We start from the raw sequence: 17,558 nt of genomic DNA, 5'->3' as shown, positions 1-17,558 counted from the left end.
GATAGCTTTCTCTTTATATGTTACTTGATCTTTTTCTTTTGCAGCTCTTAATATTCTTTCTTTGTTCTCTATGTTTTGTGTTTTCATTATTATATGGCGAGGGGATTTTTTTTGACCCAGTCTATTTGGTGTTCTGTATGCTTCTTGAACCTTCATAGGAATATCCTTCTTTAGGTTGGGAAAGTTTTCTTCTATAATCGTGTTGAATATATTTTCTGTGCCTTTGAGCTAGAATTCTTCTCTTCTACCTTTATTATTCTCAGGTTTGGTCTTTTTATAGTGTCCCAGATTTCCTGGATGTTTTGTGTTAAGGATTTGTTGGATTTAGTGTTTTCTTTGACCACGGAGTTTATTTATTCAATATAATCTTCAGTGCCTGAGATTCTTTCTTCTATCTCTTGTATTCTGTTGGTTATATTTGTCTCTGTAGTTCATGTTTGTTTACCCAGGTTTTCCATTTCCAGAGTGTCCCCAGTTTGTGTGTTTTTTATTACCTCTATTTCAATCTTCAAGTCTTGACCTGTTTCCTTCACTTGTTTGATTGCTTTTCCTTGGTTTTCTTTGAGGGATTTATTAATTTCTTCCAGCTTTTTGTTTGTCTTCCCCCAATTTCTTTGTTTTTAACTTTAAACAAAATTTTATTACACAAAGGTTGTCACATAATTGGATACTTCTCTACTTTGTACAGTTATCTCGCTCCACAGAAAAGGCTGCCTCTGACCTCTCGTCTGGTGGCACAAGCGCCATAGTCCTGACCGTAGCGGACGGACCAGCAGGCCTGCCTCAGTGACTCAAGTTGAAAGCAGGACACTGGTATATGGCTCTTGCACCCAGTATCAGGAATGTACAAATGTCTTTATTCAAAAATACAAAATAAATTATCTGTAGGCATGGACAATGACAGCAGTAAACCATTACGTATTGTCAATGGGAACCAGTAACTGATGGTTATAGTGATCAGCCAGCCTTCTCTTCATTTTCTTCAGGGGCTTCTCTGAAGGTATCGGTGAGGAACCTGCCTTGAGCTTACTGTCACAGTTCATTGGTAAGGGCAAAGCGCTATTCTAGGAATTAGAACATGCCACCTCCCATTCCCCCTCCCATTCCCCCCATTGCGCCCATTCCAGGGTCCTTCTCTTCTTTAGGAATTTCGGTCACTACAGCTTCTGCTGTCTTTAGCAAGGAGGCCACCCCAGCAGCATCCAGTAAAGCAGTTCTTACGACCTTTGTTGGGTCGATGATCCCCCTCTCCACCATGTTCACAAATTCCCCGAGCATGGCATCATACCCAACTTCCGAGGAACTCTGCAGAATCTTCTCGACTATCAAAGACCCTTCAACACCCGCGTTCTTAGCAATGGTCATAGCGGGAATTTTGAGGGCTCTTTTAATAATGTCTATACCTATTTTCTGATCCTCATTAGAATGCTTTAGGGAATCCAAGGCTGGGATGCAGCGGAGCAGAGCGCAGCCCCCGCCTAGCACGATGCCTTCTTCCACAGCTGCTCTCGTGGCATTGAGCGAGTCTGTAACTCTGTCTTTCTTCTCATTCACCTCCACATTGCTTGTTCCTCCAACCTTCAATATAGCTACTCCATCTGAGAGCTTTATGAGACGCTCGTTCAGCTTCTCCTTTTTGTATTCACTAGTGGTGATGTCGAGCTGCTCAGTGATCTCCTGGATGCGTTTCTCAATTTGAGCCTTGTCACCTTTTCCTTTCAAAAGCATGGCGTCCTCCTTAGTGACAATGACCTTTCCAACTTTTCCTAAGTCGTGAGCTTGAACATCTTCAAGGTTTAGATTCAACCACTCTTCTTCAAATACCGCACCACCAGTAGCAATAGCCATATCTTTAAGCTGGTTCTTCCTGTTGTCCCCAAATCCTGGTGCTTTGACTGCCACAACCTGAAGACCCACTTTCAGCCTGTTCAAGACCAGTGTGCTTAGAGCTTCTCCATCAACGTCCTCAGCAATGATGACCAAGGGCTTCCGATGAGCACTGGCAATTTCCAGAGCGGGCACGATGGACTGCACACTAGAAATCTTCTTTTCACTCAACAGAACATAGGCGTCTTGGAATTCACATTTCTGACCTTTTGATGTGTTAATAAAATGCAGGGAAATATATCCTCCGTCAAACTTCATGCCTTCAATAATTTCTAACTCATCATTCAGGGTTTTCCCATCCTTCACGGTGATGACACCCTTCCTTCCCACCTTCTTCATCGCATCAGAAATGATGTTTCCAATGTCTTTGTCTCCATTTGCAGAAATTGTACCAACCTGAGCAATTTCTTCAGGGGTTGTCACGGGTTTAGATTGTTTTTTCAGTTCAGCAATTACAGCATCAACAGCCAACATCACACCTCTCCGGATTTCTACTGGGTTGGCCCCTTTGCTGATCTTCTCAAAGCCCTCCTTGGCAATAGGACGTGCCAGAACGGTAGCTGTGGTAGTGCCATCCCCAGCCTCTTCATTTGTGTTATTGGCAACATCTTGAACAAGTTTAGCTTCGATATTTTTGTATTTGTCCTTTAAATCAATTGACTTTGCAACAGTGACCCCATCTTTCGTTATTTTGGGACTTCCTCAACTCTGCTCAATAATCACCGTTCTTCCCTTTGGCCCCATGGTAACAGCTACAGCGTCGGCTAAAAGGTCTACACCTTGAAGCATTAAGGCTTGAGCATCCGCACCAAATTTTACATCTTTGGTATAGGCCCGAGTGAGATGAGAAGCCAGTGCCCGGGACACTGGTCTCATCTGGCGAAGGACTGTGGGTAGTCGACGCATTTCTGTGGGGCGGCAGTGGGAGCGCATGAGGCGAAGCAGGCCATTGGCAGCGAGTGAGGGCTTCCCCCAATTTCTTTAAGGGAATTTTTCACTTCCTCTTTAAATGTCTCCATCATTTTCATTAAGTAACATTTAAAGTCATTTTCTTTTCTATCTTCTGGGTTAGGATGATTAAGTCTTCCTGTTGTGTGTCTGCTAGTTTCTGGTGGTACCATGTTGATTTTTAGGATGTTGGAGGAGCTCTTGCATTGGCACCCTCCTATCTCTTCCTTCAACTACTATCTATGTCTCTTATGTCCACCAAGAATTGGTCTTCATGGAGCTCGCAGGGAATGATGTGTTGGGGGTAGTGTAGATCGCTGTCTAGCAGACAAGCTCCCTGCCCATGCTAGGAATGCTGAAGGTACCTGGGAAGGGCGGGCCCTGGCCTTTCTCCCACATGGAAGTTTTGGGGAGTATGGGTCCAGGGTTCCAGGGCCACTGTTGTCTCACATCCTATGTCCACCAAGTCTTGGTCTCCACTGAGCTCACAGGGCTTGTCTTATTTTTGAAATATGAACATTATTCCATTAAAAAGTCAGATTGGCTTATAAAATACAACCGGCAAGCTACCAGTGATAACTTGAGCTCAATAATGAATGAACATAGAGCCCAAGATATGAAAAACAAATACAGATTTGCATTTTCTTTCAAATGGGCCACTGATGTAAAAGATATGATATCATCTTGATAAACATTAGCAGATACTTTGTTAGGATAATTCATGGTCTTTTATAAAGAAGGGACTAAAATAAAATTAATAGAACTTCCCATATTCTTTCTGGTCTTGAGTCATGCTATGTTGAAAAAAGGATGTAAATGGTTCAGTTTTTGCTATAGAACTGAGATCCAGAAATAGCTCCAGGTGTGAAAAAGAACTGAAGAACTTCAGTACCTAGAACACAGATGGAGTATTGAGATTGCAATGAGCTCTTTGGAGATGGAAAATTATGGAATGTGTTATTTAAATGATGAATGTTTCCAAAACTACAAATTGTATCATTTGTTATTCAATGACCTGTCTAATTACTTCATAGAATTAAAATCTTCTAGGTGAGTTTTTGTGTTAAAAAGAAGATGGATTTTCTAAAGAAAAATAATGGTCATTAGAAAAGTATATATTACTTCTGCAATTATTACACAAATGTGACTGTGGCTGATTAACAGGGAGCTCTCATTTGAATCCATGATTTACAGGAAATTTACCTGCTGTGTTTTCTGTAGACAACTTAGAACATGAAACCCATATTATATTTACATAACTGAGACTCTCCAGTGAAGAAACAAAAGAGAAAATTGAGTTGTAAGAATGTTCTGGAACGATTTTTAAGACAAAACTTCCATTTGAAAAAAATCTTCTACTTCCAAGAAAGTGAAAATACAACAAGTGTGTTTTAGAAAGTTAGCTATGATTTAACATCAGAACACTTACAGTTATAGCTTTGATGATTAGAAGGATTACTTGTCTTGGAAGCAGAGTTAATGGAACAGCCTCTCTTAATGCATTCTCTGAGTAGTTTGGGCTGTCATACTGAAACCCATGCTGCAGATCATGCTGGCCTTGAACTCTGAGATACCCCTTGCCTCCTGAGTACTGGGATTAAAGGTATGCACCACCACCACTTAGCATTTGTTTATATATCCTTAGGTTCTTTTCCTATAATGCTTGTGAACCAAAAACAAGAATTCAAGGGGAAAAAAGTAAAAGCATAAATGGTAAACACCAGACAGCTTTCCAGCCATGATCTAATCTGTCTTACTGCTCTACAGAACATGTCCTATCATTTGAAGGGAGGAGACAAATGTACTTTGTTCTGAGTACTGTCACTTAGATTTGACATTTTGCCTATAGGATGAACTAAAGTTCAGGTTCCCAAGTCCTAAGGGAGGTGACAACTTTGCAATGACTGACCAACCTGACCAACCTCTTCCCTAAACCATAGGAATAGTCTTTATGTTATGCATTGTTAGTTTTCTAAAAACATTGTGGCTGTTCGTAGCCACAGAAGGAAGAAATTGATCTGATAGGTTGAACTTAAGTAGTTGCATTGTATCTCAGTTGACAATGATGGAAAACTCAAAGAAATGCCTAATTTCTAGATTCTGACTGGTAAAAGTTGTAGCTATAACGTGGCAAAAAATGTTTGTGATTTCTGTGCTTATACAACCCGTGCTTGGGATTTCCTGGAGAAACAAGACACTCAAATACTTGTCCTCCAGGCCTAATTAAACACTGACCACACTTATTAGGTGATTTTTGAAGTTTTTGGATCCTATAAGTGTTGTTTCTCTTCTTTGTCGTGCATAATATGCTGGGTGTAACACACAGTACTCTGCTGTTACTTGAGATTCCTAATATTAAGAAGAGAAATTTTGCTTGCATATATCTTTCTGTCTTATTTAATAATTTAAAAAATAATTATACATTTACTTATTTTTGAGACAACTTGTCATGTTACCTAACTTGGGCATGGCCTCCTCGTAGTTCAACCCTACCCCTCATGTGCTTAGATTACAGATGTGTTCCAGAATACCCAACTGTGTAAAACAAAAAATCTGGAGATTTTACAGACATGTGTTATCAAACACATGTCTAGAGTACAATACAATAGCTTGTCTAATGTAGGAGACTCCATATGCTAAGCAACTGACACACAATGCAGACATCCAGCAAATGTTTCTAGACATATATGAAATTCCTGTGTCAGTGGTAGCTAAAACGTTGTTTTATGAACTCGATTATGTCTGGAATTCTTTGAACCATTTAGAGCAACATTGCTAAATGCCCTCCCTTCATGTCATAATCTCCTTCTCCTCTAGTACCTGCCTTTTCATAATTTCTTTTTGACAGATATTTGGCCTTGTGCTTCATGCATTTTTCACACAATGGGGAATAAATTAATTTATAACTGTTAGTATACACTCATTAATTTCTCAGTTCATCTCTTCTTAGTTCTCTTACTTGTGCTTGTACATTATTTTTTATTGCTGCTTTATTTTCCCTCTTTGAAAAACTGATTATTGTATTATCAGGATTTGAAGCAAGAGATCAAATCCTTGCAGTTAACTTTTCCCTCTTTTTTTCTAGTCATGATAGCTTCAAAATTACAAAAGAACAACAAGGAAGTCATAAGGAAAAATAAAGGAAGGAAATAGATATTTACGAAAGAGATGAGATAATAAAATAGATTTTGAAGAAGGAAACTAAAAGAATTAAAATATTGAGTGTAGTAGAGAAATGAAGAGACATATCATCTAACCACATTAGTTTTGATATTCTTCTTTAGAAATAAAGAATTTAAATATGAAATTTGGCAGGAAATAATGTTCACAGTAATCTGGATGGTCAGACCCAAAGAGGTAGATTATATTTCCTCCACTGGTGTCTTCAGCATGACTGGTCAAAGGAAGGACATCACTTCTCAAAGCTAAGGTTATATCCTATTTTCAAGAGCCTTTGAAAATGACCTCATCTCAGAGGAGAATAAAAGGGCTTTTTCCATGGAAGTAAGATTTGAATCTTGAGATAGAAACATGTCTTTATGGGTTCTAAATCCAGTGGTAAATGTACCTAAAAAAGAATGAACAGAAGCTGTGCAGTACGAAAGCCACCTGGAATGAGAACAGAGGTTGCTTCCTCTGCTGCATCATCTGCCAAAGCCTAGAAGCAAAGGAGGATTCTAAGCCAAGAGTCTTTGGATGCCCTTAATGTCTGTGCTGCTGGGGTTGTACGTAGGAAGTGTTCTCCTTTGCCCATGTGTTGTAGAGTACTTCCCACTTTCTCTTCTATCAGGTTCAGTGTGTTCGGACTGATATTGAGGTCTTTAATCCATTTGGACTTGAGTTTTGAGCATGGTGATAGATATGGTTCCATTTTCATTCTTCTACAGGCTGACATCCAGTTTTGCCAGCACCATTTGTTAAAGATGCTCTCTTTTTTTCCATTGTATACTTTTAGCTCCTTTATCAAAAATCAGGTGTTCATAGGTTTGTGGGTTAAAGCTAGGGTCTTCTATTTGATTCCATTGGTCGACTTCTCTGTTTCTATGCCAATACCAAGCTGTTTTCAATACTGTAGCTCTGTAATAGAGTTTGAAGTCAGGGATGGTAATGCCTCCAGACACTGAGAAGCTTCTGTAAAGCAAAGGACACTGTCACTAAGACAAAAAGGCAACCCACTGACTGGGAGAAGGTCTTCACCAACCCCGCAACAGATCTCCAAAATATATAGAGAACTCAAGAAAGTAGACTGTAAAGGGCTAATCACCCAATTAAAAAATGGGGCACTGAGCTGAACAGAGAATTCTCAACAGAAGAAGTTCGAATGGCCAAAAGACATTTAAGGTCATGCTCAACTTCCCTAGCAATCAGGGAAATGCAAATCAAGACAACTCTAAGATACCATCTTACACCTGTCAGAATGGCTAAAATAAAAAACACCAATGATAGCCTTTGCTGGAGAGGCTATGGAGAAAGGGGTACACTTATCCATTGCTGGTGGGAATGCAAACTTGTGCAACCACTTTGGAAAACAGTGTGGGGGTTTCTCAGGAATTTTGGGATCCACCTACCCCTGGACCCAGCAATACCACTCTTGGGAATATACCCAAGAAATGCCCTATCATACAACAAAAGTATATGCTCAACTATGTTCATGGCAGCATTGTTTGTAATATCCAGAACCTGGAAACAACCTGGATGTCCTTCAATGGAAGAATGGATGAAGAAAGTATGGAATATATACATATTAGAGTACTGCTCAGCAGAAAAAAACAATGACTTCCTGAATTTTGCAGGCAAATGGACGGAAATAGAAAACACTATCCTGAGTGAGGTAAACCAGACCCAAAAAGAGGAACATGGGATGTACTCACTCATATTTGATTTCTAGCCACGAATAGGGGACGTTGAGCCTATTATGCGTGATCATAGAGAAGCTAATTAAGAAGGTGAACCCAAAGAAAAACAATTAGGCGATGAAAGGAGACAGAGACAAAGACCCACATTGGAGCACCGGACTGAAATCTCAAGGTCCAAATCAAGAGCAGGAGACAGAGCACGAGCAAGGAACTCAGGACCGCAAGGGGTGCACCCACACACTGAGACAATGGGGATGTTTTATCAGGAACTCACCAAGGCCAGCTGGCCTGGGTCTGAAAAAGCATGGGATAAAACCGGACTTGCTGAACATAATGGACAATGAGGACTACTGAGAACTCAAGAACAATGGCAATGGGTTTTTGATCCTACTGCACGTACTGGCTTTGTGGGAGCCTAGGCAGTTTGGATGCTCACCTTACTAGACCTGGATGGAGGTGGGTGGTCCTTGGACTTCCCACAGGGCAGGGAACACGGATTACTCTTAGGGATGATGAAGGAGGGGGACTTGATGGGGGAGGGGGAGGGAAATGGGAGGTGGTGGCGGGGAGAAGGCAGGAATCTTTAATAAAAAAATTAAAAAAAAAGAGTCTTTGGAATAAGTCCTTTCCTGTAATCAGAATGCTAGATTTCAAGTCTTCAAAACTGTGAAAGAATCCCTTTTTGTTGTTTTCAGCTGTGATATCACTGTAATTTTGATGGTATCTTTTAGAAATGTATACATAACTTACAATTTTAGTGTTGTTATAAAGCAAAATCAAAAGAATATGAAAATAGATCAATAATACTAATAAGAGCAGTATTTTCCTTCTGCTTACTTTTGTATTGAAAGCATACCTGATTTTTAGAGGTTTAATTTGCTAAGACACACAAAGGGAGAGATACACGAATTTGATTAAGTGAATTCAATATAAATAACATCTCACAACAACTGAATATAAAGCAGGAGAGATGTCTAATATAACATGTAGATATCTCTCTATCATTATTGATCCTCATCAATGGGTACCATTTCAAAATCACAAGAATACAGCATAAGTTCAGTAAACACTGAAGTTATTTCTTATGTTTCTGTCACACAATTTATAAGAATAGCAGCAATATTATAAAAATATGATTAATTATAGTTGAAATTATCTGATTCATTAACTATTTTGAGAAAAAAATAGATCTTATCTGATAAATCTGGCATGAGCCAAAGAAAATACATAGTAGATCATATTTTTGATGTTATAAAGTTGGAGTTATTTCTTGTCCCTTCAATAATCTGTGCAGCTTTAGCTATAGTTAGTCATGTTGGAATAGCTGGAAGGAATTAGGAATATGGTTGAAGAGTTAAGAACCAAAGAGGTTGTTTTTATCACCAGTAGATAGCAATGGTGTTGAATTGTAAATTGGTTGTAGGATAAAATTTACCATAGTGCCAGTACTGAATTTGCTTGAGTTTAGGAAATGGATTTCATTGAACCAAAAATTTACCTTCTTATTAGTTCAAGTAGCCAAATATCATTGCTTATAATAAACTGATTTTTGGTGTCATTTTAGTAAAAATTATACACAATGATTTTAACAGTTTTAGACATATTCTCAAAACTAGTGGCCAACATAAGAAAAACAAATGTTCTCACTTGTATCTTCTCATCAAGAAATCAAGTTAGAATCGTATTGTAAAAAATAGAATTGAGTAAATGTGTCAGACTACAGTCATGTCTCTTAGGCCCAAATTCCTGTCTTAGTTCTTCAGCAAATGAAAAATCTGATTTGGATACTGATACCTGGAAGGCTTAATTAATTCAGAGTTTGCAAAATAAAGACATATTCTTTCAAACAGAAGGAAGACCTTTGGTGTGTCATTTAATACCGTTTCTTCTTTAGCCAGTAGAGAAGCTACTATGGTTAAAAACAGAATAGATGTCTTAAAACTCATGTTGCAAAGTATCAATATCATCTACCTTAGCATCAAAGCATAAATTTCTCATGAGATAGAGAACATTTTCCATTACTGTAAATGGTAAAAATCATATGTGTTTCTAAAATAGAATTATCTACTTACAAATGTGTGTGAGAAGAAAAATACTTTAAGAAGAGCAAAAATCCAAAACAAGTAAAGAGAAGATTCCATAAGAGACAAAATTATAATAAACTACACACACACACACACACACACACACACACACAAATTGCTATCCTGGTCCTTTAACAAAGTTTACACTGCTTGTTGTGTTTTCTATTTTCCTGGGATTTAATTTGGTTCTGTTACTTTCCCAGTGGAAATGATGCTCCCTTTGTCTTTAACAAAAGGAAGACTGGGTGGTGGTGGCGCACACCTTCAATCCCAGCACTCAGGAGGAAAAGGCAAGCAGATCTCTGAGAGTTCAAGGCCAGCCTGGTATACAAAAACTAGTTCCAGGTCAGATTCCAAAGCTACAGAGAAACCATGTCTTGAAAAAAAAAAAAAAACTAAAAATAAAAAAAAAACAAAAAGAGGAAAACTATAAAAAAGTAATTTTATAAGCAGAAACATAGAATATAAAGAATAACAGGCAAGAGAGTCTATTCTGGACAGTTAAGAAAAGACAACCTAGAGTTGGAGACTATGATGTTGACATTAGTGAGTAGATGTTAGGTAAGGAAAGAATGATAAGAAAGTAAATATGTAAAATAGCTTTTACAAATTTTCCAAAAATTGATGTGAATACAGCCATTTGACACAGAAAACGGTGTCAGGGAAGCTAGTTAACGCCTGGCCACACACACCCTCATGATGAAGTCATGCTGAAAGCACATTCACAAAGAAGGGCTGAGGAAACTGACCCTTACCTGCCGTGTGAGTAAGTAGAGTCATTGCAGAGGACATGTATATTTATCTCCTAAAAGTTAACATAGCTCATATCCATCATTAATAAGAATGTCGTGGGTGTTAGCTCTCAGTTTGCAGAGAGTAGCTGCAGCCTTTTAAATAAAGCTATGGGTTGTAAAGCGGAGTTAATAGTGAATCCTCAAGCTGCTGAGAAAGCTGCTGACAGTCTGTTCTCATTCTCCTAGGCTTACAAGTTTATATTTCTTTAGTTCTACAGTCTTATTTCTGGAATCTACATTTTTATATTCTTATTTTTGACACTTTACCACTCCAAAAGAATAATAATAAAATGAATCAACAATTATTGGTCATTGAATCTCCCAATATCAATGGTCTGAATTTCACAATAAAAGACATAGACTAACAGAGTGGTTGTGAAACCAGGATCCATCCTTCTGCTGCATCCAAGAGACACAATGAAGCATCAGGATAGACATTATCTTATGGTGAAGGGATGGACAAAGATCTTCCAAGCAAATGGACCTAAGAAATAACCTGGTGCACTGTCGAGAGCTATTGAGTATCACCCTCATCACTCTCTCAGGGTTTAGACTCTCTCAGAATAGGACTTCTATGACAAGCAAAGACTGATTTGGGAACAGTATCTGAGGGCTAGAATGACTGACTTAGGCAAGTTTTCCGGTATGTTTATTTTATTCCTTGGGAGAAGATGCGAGAGAGAGAGAGAGAGAGAGAGAGAGAGAGAGAGAGAGAGAGAGAGAAGAGGCATAGGGGCATGAGGCATTAGAGCAAGACATCAGACTAAAGGCATAAGGGCGTAAGGTTAAGTAAGGGTACGACATAAGGTAGGGTAAAAATATGGGGTGATCTGCACAAAGTATTCAGTTTATACAGGCATACAGACAAATAAACAATCCCATCTGTGGTAACAATAGTATCAAACATGCATTTTACAAGAAACCAGTGGATCTGTCAAGTAGACACTGTATGTCTCAGAGGGGGTGTGGCTATGAAGTTCTCCAATACAGCCTTGTTAGCTATACTGGCGTGTCCTTGATTTTCATTAGCATCCAGTTGGCTGAGTTAAAGGAACCTCTTCTGGGAACCTTGATTTTGACTCTAGCAGGCTGCCCAAGTGAGAATATTTTCTCTGAAGCTTGTTTTAGTGACTCAGGCCTTTTTCTTATATACAGTTAATTTCCTGGCCTATGATCCTATGGTAGTTGAAACCAAGGTAAAGGGTAAAACAGGATATTAGTATTCTGCTAAGTCAGAGCAGAGCAGTAGATTACACCTTAATGAGTCTGCTGTTAGATCAGACACATTGCCTCAGGTATGAGGCTCCTTTCTTATCAGTGTCTACCGTCAATAAAGAAAGATTGTGGGGACTAATTTTATGTAAATTTTTGCCATGAGAACAAGCAAATCCTGAGTCCTTTTCACAGCATGGCTCAGGGTGTGGGGAGGGCATCCAGTTGGCGTGCAGGAAAAGACAAATTTATACACTGCTTGGACACTATAGGAGGGAGAAATGCCATGATTTCACAAGATTTCTACCGAATTGAGAATGATTTATCCAAAGGACAAATGTCCCCATAGCTCTGGAAAAATGGGTTAGTTCAAGTGGAGTGTACATATACACTTCCTATGGGTAGTCCAATAGATCTGTCAGCTCTACATTTATTGTATAATAATTGTGAACTCACCACAGTGCAGCCATTTTAATATCTGACAAAACAGAGCAAACAAAAACTAATCAAAAGAAATGGGAAAAAGGATACCACACACTCATCAAAGGAAAAATCCCCCAAGGTGACATTTCAATTCTTAGCATCTATGCACAAACACAAAGGCTCCAAAATTTGTAAAAGAAATACTGTTACAACTTAAATCATATAATGACCCTCATACACTAAGAGGTGGGGCTTCAATACCCCTCTCTTATCATCCAAACAAAAACTAAACTGAGAAATACTGGAGCAATCAAACTATAAAACAAATAAACTTAACAGATATTTACAGAACATTTTACCCAAAATAAAAAGAATATACCTTCTACTCTGCATCCCATGGACACAAGTAAAGAGCTAGATTAAAAACTTTCTAGAATTCAATGTAAACAAATAAAAAAAAATACCCAAACTTAGAGGGCACAATAAAATCAGTGCTAAGAAGAAAGGTCATAGTGCTAAGTATCTGTATAAATAAAAATCGACGAGATCTCATACTCGAAACTTAGCAGCACACCTGAAAACTGTAGAACAGAAAGAAGTAATCATACCTAAGAGAAGTAGAAGGCAAGAAATAATCACACGGAGGTCTGAGTTCAATAAAACAGAAGCCAGGACAACATGGCAAAGAATCAATGAAACTAAGACTTGGTTCTTTAAAAAAAAATTAAGTAGATGCACAATCCCTTACCCAAACTGAGTAAAAGGCAGAGTGAGAATAATCAAAATTAGCAGAATCAAAAATGAAAAGAGGAATATAACTGACAATATCGAGAGAATCATGAGGATATGCTTTAAAAACCTGTATGCCACTAAGTTCAAAAAGCTAAAAAAAAAATGGTTAATTTTCTGGAAACGTACCACTTGTTTGGGTGAAAAGTTCCATCCCAAGCCCCCTCCTCTGAAAGTTGCCTCAGTCCAGACTCCACCTCGGAGAAAGCCCACCAAATGGTGACTCCTACTTAGGCTCAAGACCCCCTCCCCTTTAGAACAAACACATGGTTTCCCTGTCTTCCTTCTCCATGTTTTCTCTGAGGGCCTGGAAAGCCACCTGGGAGCACTGGCATCCATTAGTCCTGGGATTTTTCTAATTCGCTTTGATTTGGTGTGATTCGGATTATTGCATTGGCGGAGAGGTTTATTGGACCATAAAAATTTTTCATCTGGAGGTCCCACTAAGGGGGCTATTTTTCTCACCAACCCAGGGTTCATTGGAAAACAACTTCCCTTGCACCTGCTCTCTGCCAGGATAAGATCAGCTTTGCCTGGGTAAGTTCCCATTCCCAAGTCACTGCCCTTTGGGTCCAAGATCTCATATGTTTGTTGGGCCATCTGTTGAAGCCACAAGCCATGCCAGAAGGCTGACCTGACCAGACAAGGACATGCATTGCTGGGGACAGGGGATTGCCTTGCCGCTGTGGGATTTCTTTGGTAAGAGACATCCTTCCAAGGAATTTCCCACACCTCTCTGTTTTTTGATTCAAAGTCTATCACAATTTGATGCATTGTGCTAGACTTTGATTCCTGTGACTTGTAAGATGCAATTTGAAGCCAGATCCTCAAATACCCTTTGGCTGCCTTCTACAAAATATTTTAAATTGGGACTATCCCATACCATCTGTCCCAAATGGCTAATCTCTCTATGCACTAAAATCTGGCCTCAATATGACCTTGACAATGGGACACTATGGCCATGAGAGGGAACTCTTGAATTTTCCATCCTCTGTGACCCTGAAAATTTTTGCTGGCATGGGGATAAGTAGGCAGAACTCTTGTATAGCCATCGTTTCTGGTTACTGCACTCCCATTCCTTCCTCAGTAGCCAATGTCTTACAATACTGGTTTTGGTCTCCAGAGTCACAGTACCTCCAGATTCCCAACTTTCTGGTTATTGAGAACCTGAAAGTTCTGCCCTGGCCATGCTGCCGAAGACTCTGGTCTCTCCCCAGTCTTTTGAACCCTGGCTACCCAATCCCTCTTGTGGGGAAACGTCTTTACATTCCTTCCCCTATCTACCCCTTTTCACTTCCTCCCCGTCAAAGAGAAGGTTGAAGGCCAACTCTCTCCTTCTTACCCACATCGCTCCCCTTCTCTTCCTCCTACTGCCTCTCCTTACTCTTCCGTGCCACAAGCCACCTCTTGGATCCTGTCTACACACTGGCCTAACTCCCCAAATCCTCCCTGTCTTTTCTCACACCAGGTCTCACCACACTCCTGCCCTTCTCTGCCCTCTCTGAAAGGTAGCAGTTATTCCAATTCATCCAGTTGTTATAAACCCATACAATCTCTTATCTAATGTCCCTCCTGCCACCTCCTATTTTACTGTTTTAGACCTGAAAGATGCCTTCTTTACTGTCCCTTTATACCTTGACTCATCTTCCTTTTTGCCTTCACCTGGAAGGACCCTGACACCTAGTCCTCCAGACAGTTTACATGAATTCTTCTCCCTCAGGGTTTTTAGGACAACCCCCATTTCTTCAGTCAAGATCTGGCTTGGTTGGGTTCTCTTTATCACCTTGGTCCCAGTATGCTTCTCCAGTATGTTGATGATCACTTTGTCTGCAGTCTTATATTGCCTCTGTCCCATCAGTCCACCTTATAACTCCTGAACTTCCTTGAATCCCTGGGATATCAAATCTCACCAGCTAAGACTCATCTGTGCTCACCCACAGTGGTGCATTTGAGTGTTCAACTCAGCCTGGGGTCTAAGACCCTCACCTCTAATAGGATGCAGGCCCTATGGGATTTTTCAGCTCCCCAACCACAGTGCCTCAGATTCTCTCATTTTGGGGCCTGATGAAATTCTTCCATCATTGGATCCCTAACTTTGCCATTACAGCCAAGCCTCTGTACCAGGCATCCAGGCTTCACAACACCTCTCATCTTCAATAAAACCTACTTGTCAAACTGGAATTCCATATATAGAAGAATGCAAATAAATATATATTTATCACCTTGAACAAAACTCAAATTCCAGTAGATTAATCACCACTTTCTGATGACATTCTGAACAGAATACTGATAGTACCAGCATGAAGATCAATGATTAATATATGGAATGGCATAAAACTGAAAAGCTCCTGTAAGGCAAAGGGTACAAAACTGTAGCCTACAGTAGGCAAAAAGATTTTTATCACCTCCGCATCTGATAGAGGACTAATATCCAAAATATATAAAGAACTTAAGAAACTAAATATCAAAAAACAAGTAATCCAACTAAAAAAAAAAAGAGAAATATCTAAGCAGAATTCTCAATCTAAGTTGACTGTGAAACACTTAAAAAGTGTTCATACTTCTCAGCCATCAATGGCAATGCAAAGCAAAACTACTTTGAGATTCCATCTTACATCTCTCAGAATGGCTAAGATCAAGAATACCAGTGACAGTTGATGCTACAGAGGATGTAGAGCAAGGAAACACTCATCCATTCCTTCTAGGTATGTAAATATGTATAGTCACTATGAAAATCAGTATGGTTGGTTGTTCCTTAAAAAGTTGGGGAACAATCTATATTGAGACCCAGCTATATCACTCTTGGCATATTTCAAATGAACAAACCATCCTATTACAAAGAGATTTACTCAACCATGTTCACTGCAGCATTGTTCATAACAGCCAGAAACTAGAAACAACCTAGATGTCCCTCAGCAGAAGACTGCATTAAGAAATTGTGTCACATTTACATAATGAAGTATTACTCATCTGTTAAAAACAATGTTATCATGAAATTTGAAGGCAAAATGATAAAACTAGAAAAGGTCTTTCTGAGTCAGTTAAGATCAGACCATGAAAGACAAATATGGTATGTGCTCACTTATAAGGGAGTATTAGCTCTTAAGTAAATGATACAAACCAAGCTGCAATCCATCAGTAGATCCAGAGAGGTTAGGTGAAGAGGAGGGTGTGGAGAATGAAAGGGAAAATCAAATAGATTTTAGGGTCAGACTCTGGTTGTGTGGGGATCAGATGAGGTGGAGGGAGAGACTGCCCAGAGAGATGGCTGAGATGGTGGGGATTGGGGTGGAGTAATGTTGAAACTTGGTACACTGTAAACTTCATGGAACTTCTGAAAGTGATCCTAATGGGGACTTGTAGTAATGGATGATATGGATTCTCAACTGGCTGTTGTTGCCAGGAGAGGTTTCCAGTTGTAAGATTAGGCTTCATTCAATTGAATTGTTGGTCAAGTGAGTCCTATGGAAATCTCTAGACAACCTAGAATGTTGTAGATTGCTCTCTACAAAATGACAATAGGGCTCCATTGCATAGGACAACAGCCAGAAAACTGATTGCACACGGAAAAGTCGAGCTGTTACCTACATGGAGTCCTTATCCTGTTTTTCTAGTCTCTTTAGTTAATGTGAAAATATACTCTGTGGACAATAACCCAGTCATAAAACCCTTGACCTACAATTTGTCCTCTCTGTATATGTCAGGTCAATGGTGGCACAGAACTTGTGAGAACAGCCAAACAATGTTCGATTTAACCTATGACCCACTCCGTGAAGAGGAACCCTTATCTGACACTGCATTCAGACCCAAGAACTAGAGACAAGAAAGCCCAGAGACCTAGAGTAAAGACAAATACTACTAGTCTAGAAAAACAAAATTCAATGAAATGATACCTAATGATATTCTGCTACTGTCATAGATCAATGCCTTATCTAATTATAATCAGCAGCAGTTAGGAACATTATAATATATATATATATATATAATGTATATAATAATAATAATAATGCTACCCAAGTGTTCCTCCATCCACAACCCCTTTAATCTATGGGCAGATAATCAAGCAATTTTTTAAAAAAAAATTTAGGTCAACATATAGGAGAATAAAGAACCACTAATTCAACTTAGAACTGTTTGCTAATTTAAACAGAATAATGTAATACTCACATTGAGAATGCAGCATACTGGTATAACCACACTTTTCTAGCAGATTTTTACACCCCATTTGGTAATATGATTGACAATCAAAATTCCCCAGACATTTGTGGGGAATCCTAAAGCGACAAATGTAGCAAAAATAATCCAAAAAGGGAAAATAAACTAGACAAACATACCATTAAGAAGGTTAAATAAAATTTCATATTAAATGATAGATCTCATGCTCATATCTAAAAAACAAAAGACACCATACATATAAAAGCAACAATTAGAAAATTATTAAGAAACTAAAACCATGTACAATAATAATTAGTAACAGAAATATTGTAAATGATGCTGAAAAACAAAACAAAAATAAATATCTATCTAAAATAACAGGAAACAAGACTGCTAGTACTCAACACAAA

The 17,558-nt window shown here is 38.9% G+C and overlaps 1 pseudogene; it reads right to left on the bottom strand.

Moving 5' to 3' along the window:
- Positions 1-1,035: 1,035 nt before the first annotated feature.
- On the bottom strand, positions 1,036-2,793 carry LOC130873457 (60 kDa heat shock protein, mitochondrial-like; annotated as a pseudogene).
- Between the last annotated feature and the right edge of the window lie 14,765 nt (positions 2,794-17,558).

Source organism: Chionomys nivalis, chromosome 4, assembly GCF_950005125.1.
Source record: "Chionomys nivalis chromosome 4, mChiNiv1.1, whole genome shotgun sequence".
Taxonomy (NCBI): Eukaryota; Metazoa; Chordata; class Mammalia; order Rodentia; family Cricetidae; genus Chionomys; species Chionomys nivalis.
Note: the sequence above shows the minus strand (reverse complement) of the source record. Positions and strands in the feature narration are given on the sequence as shown.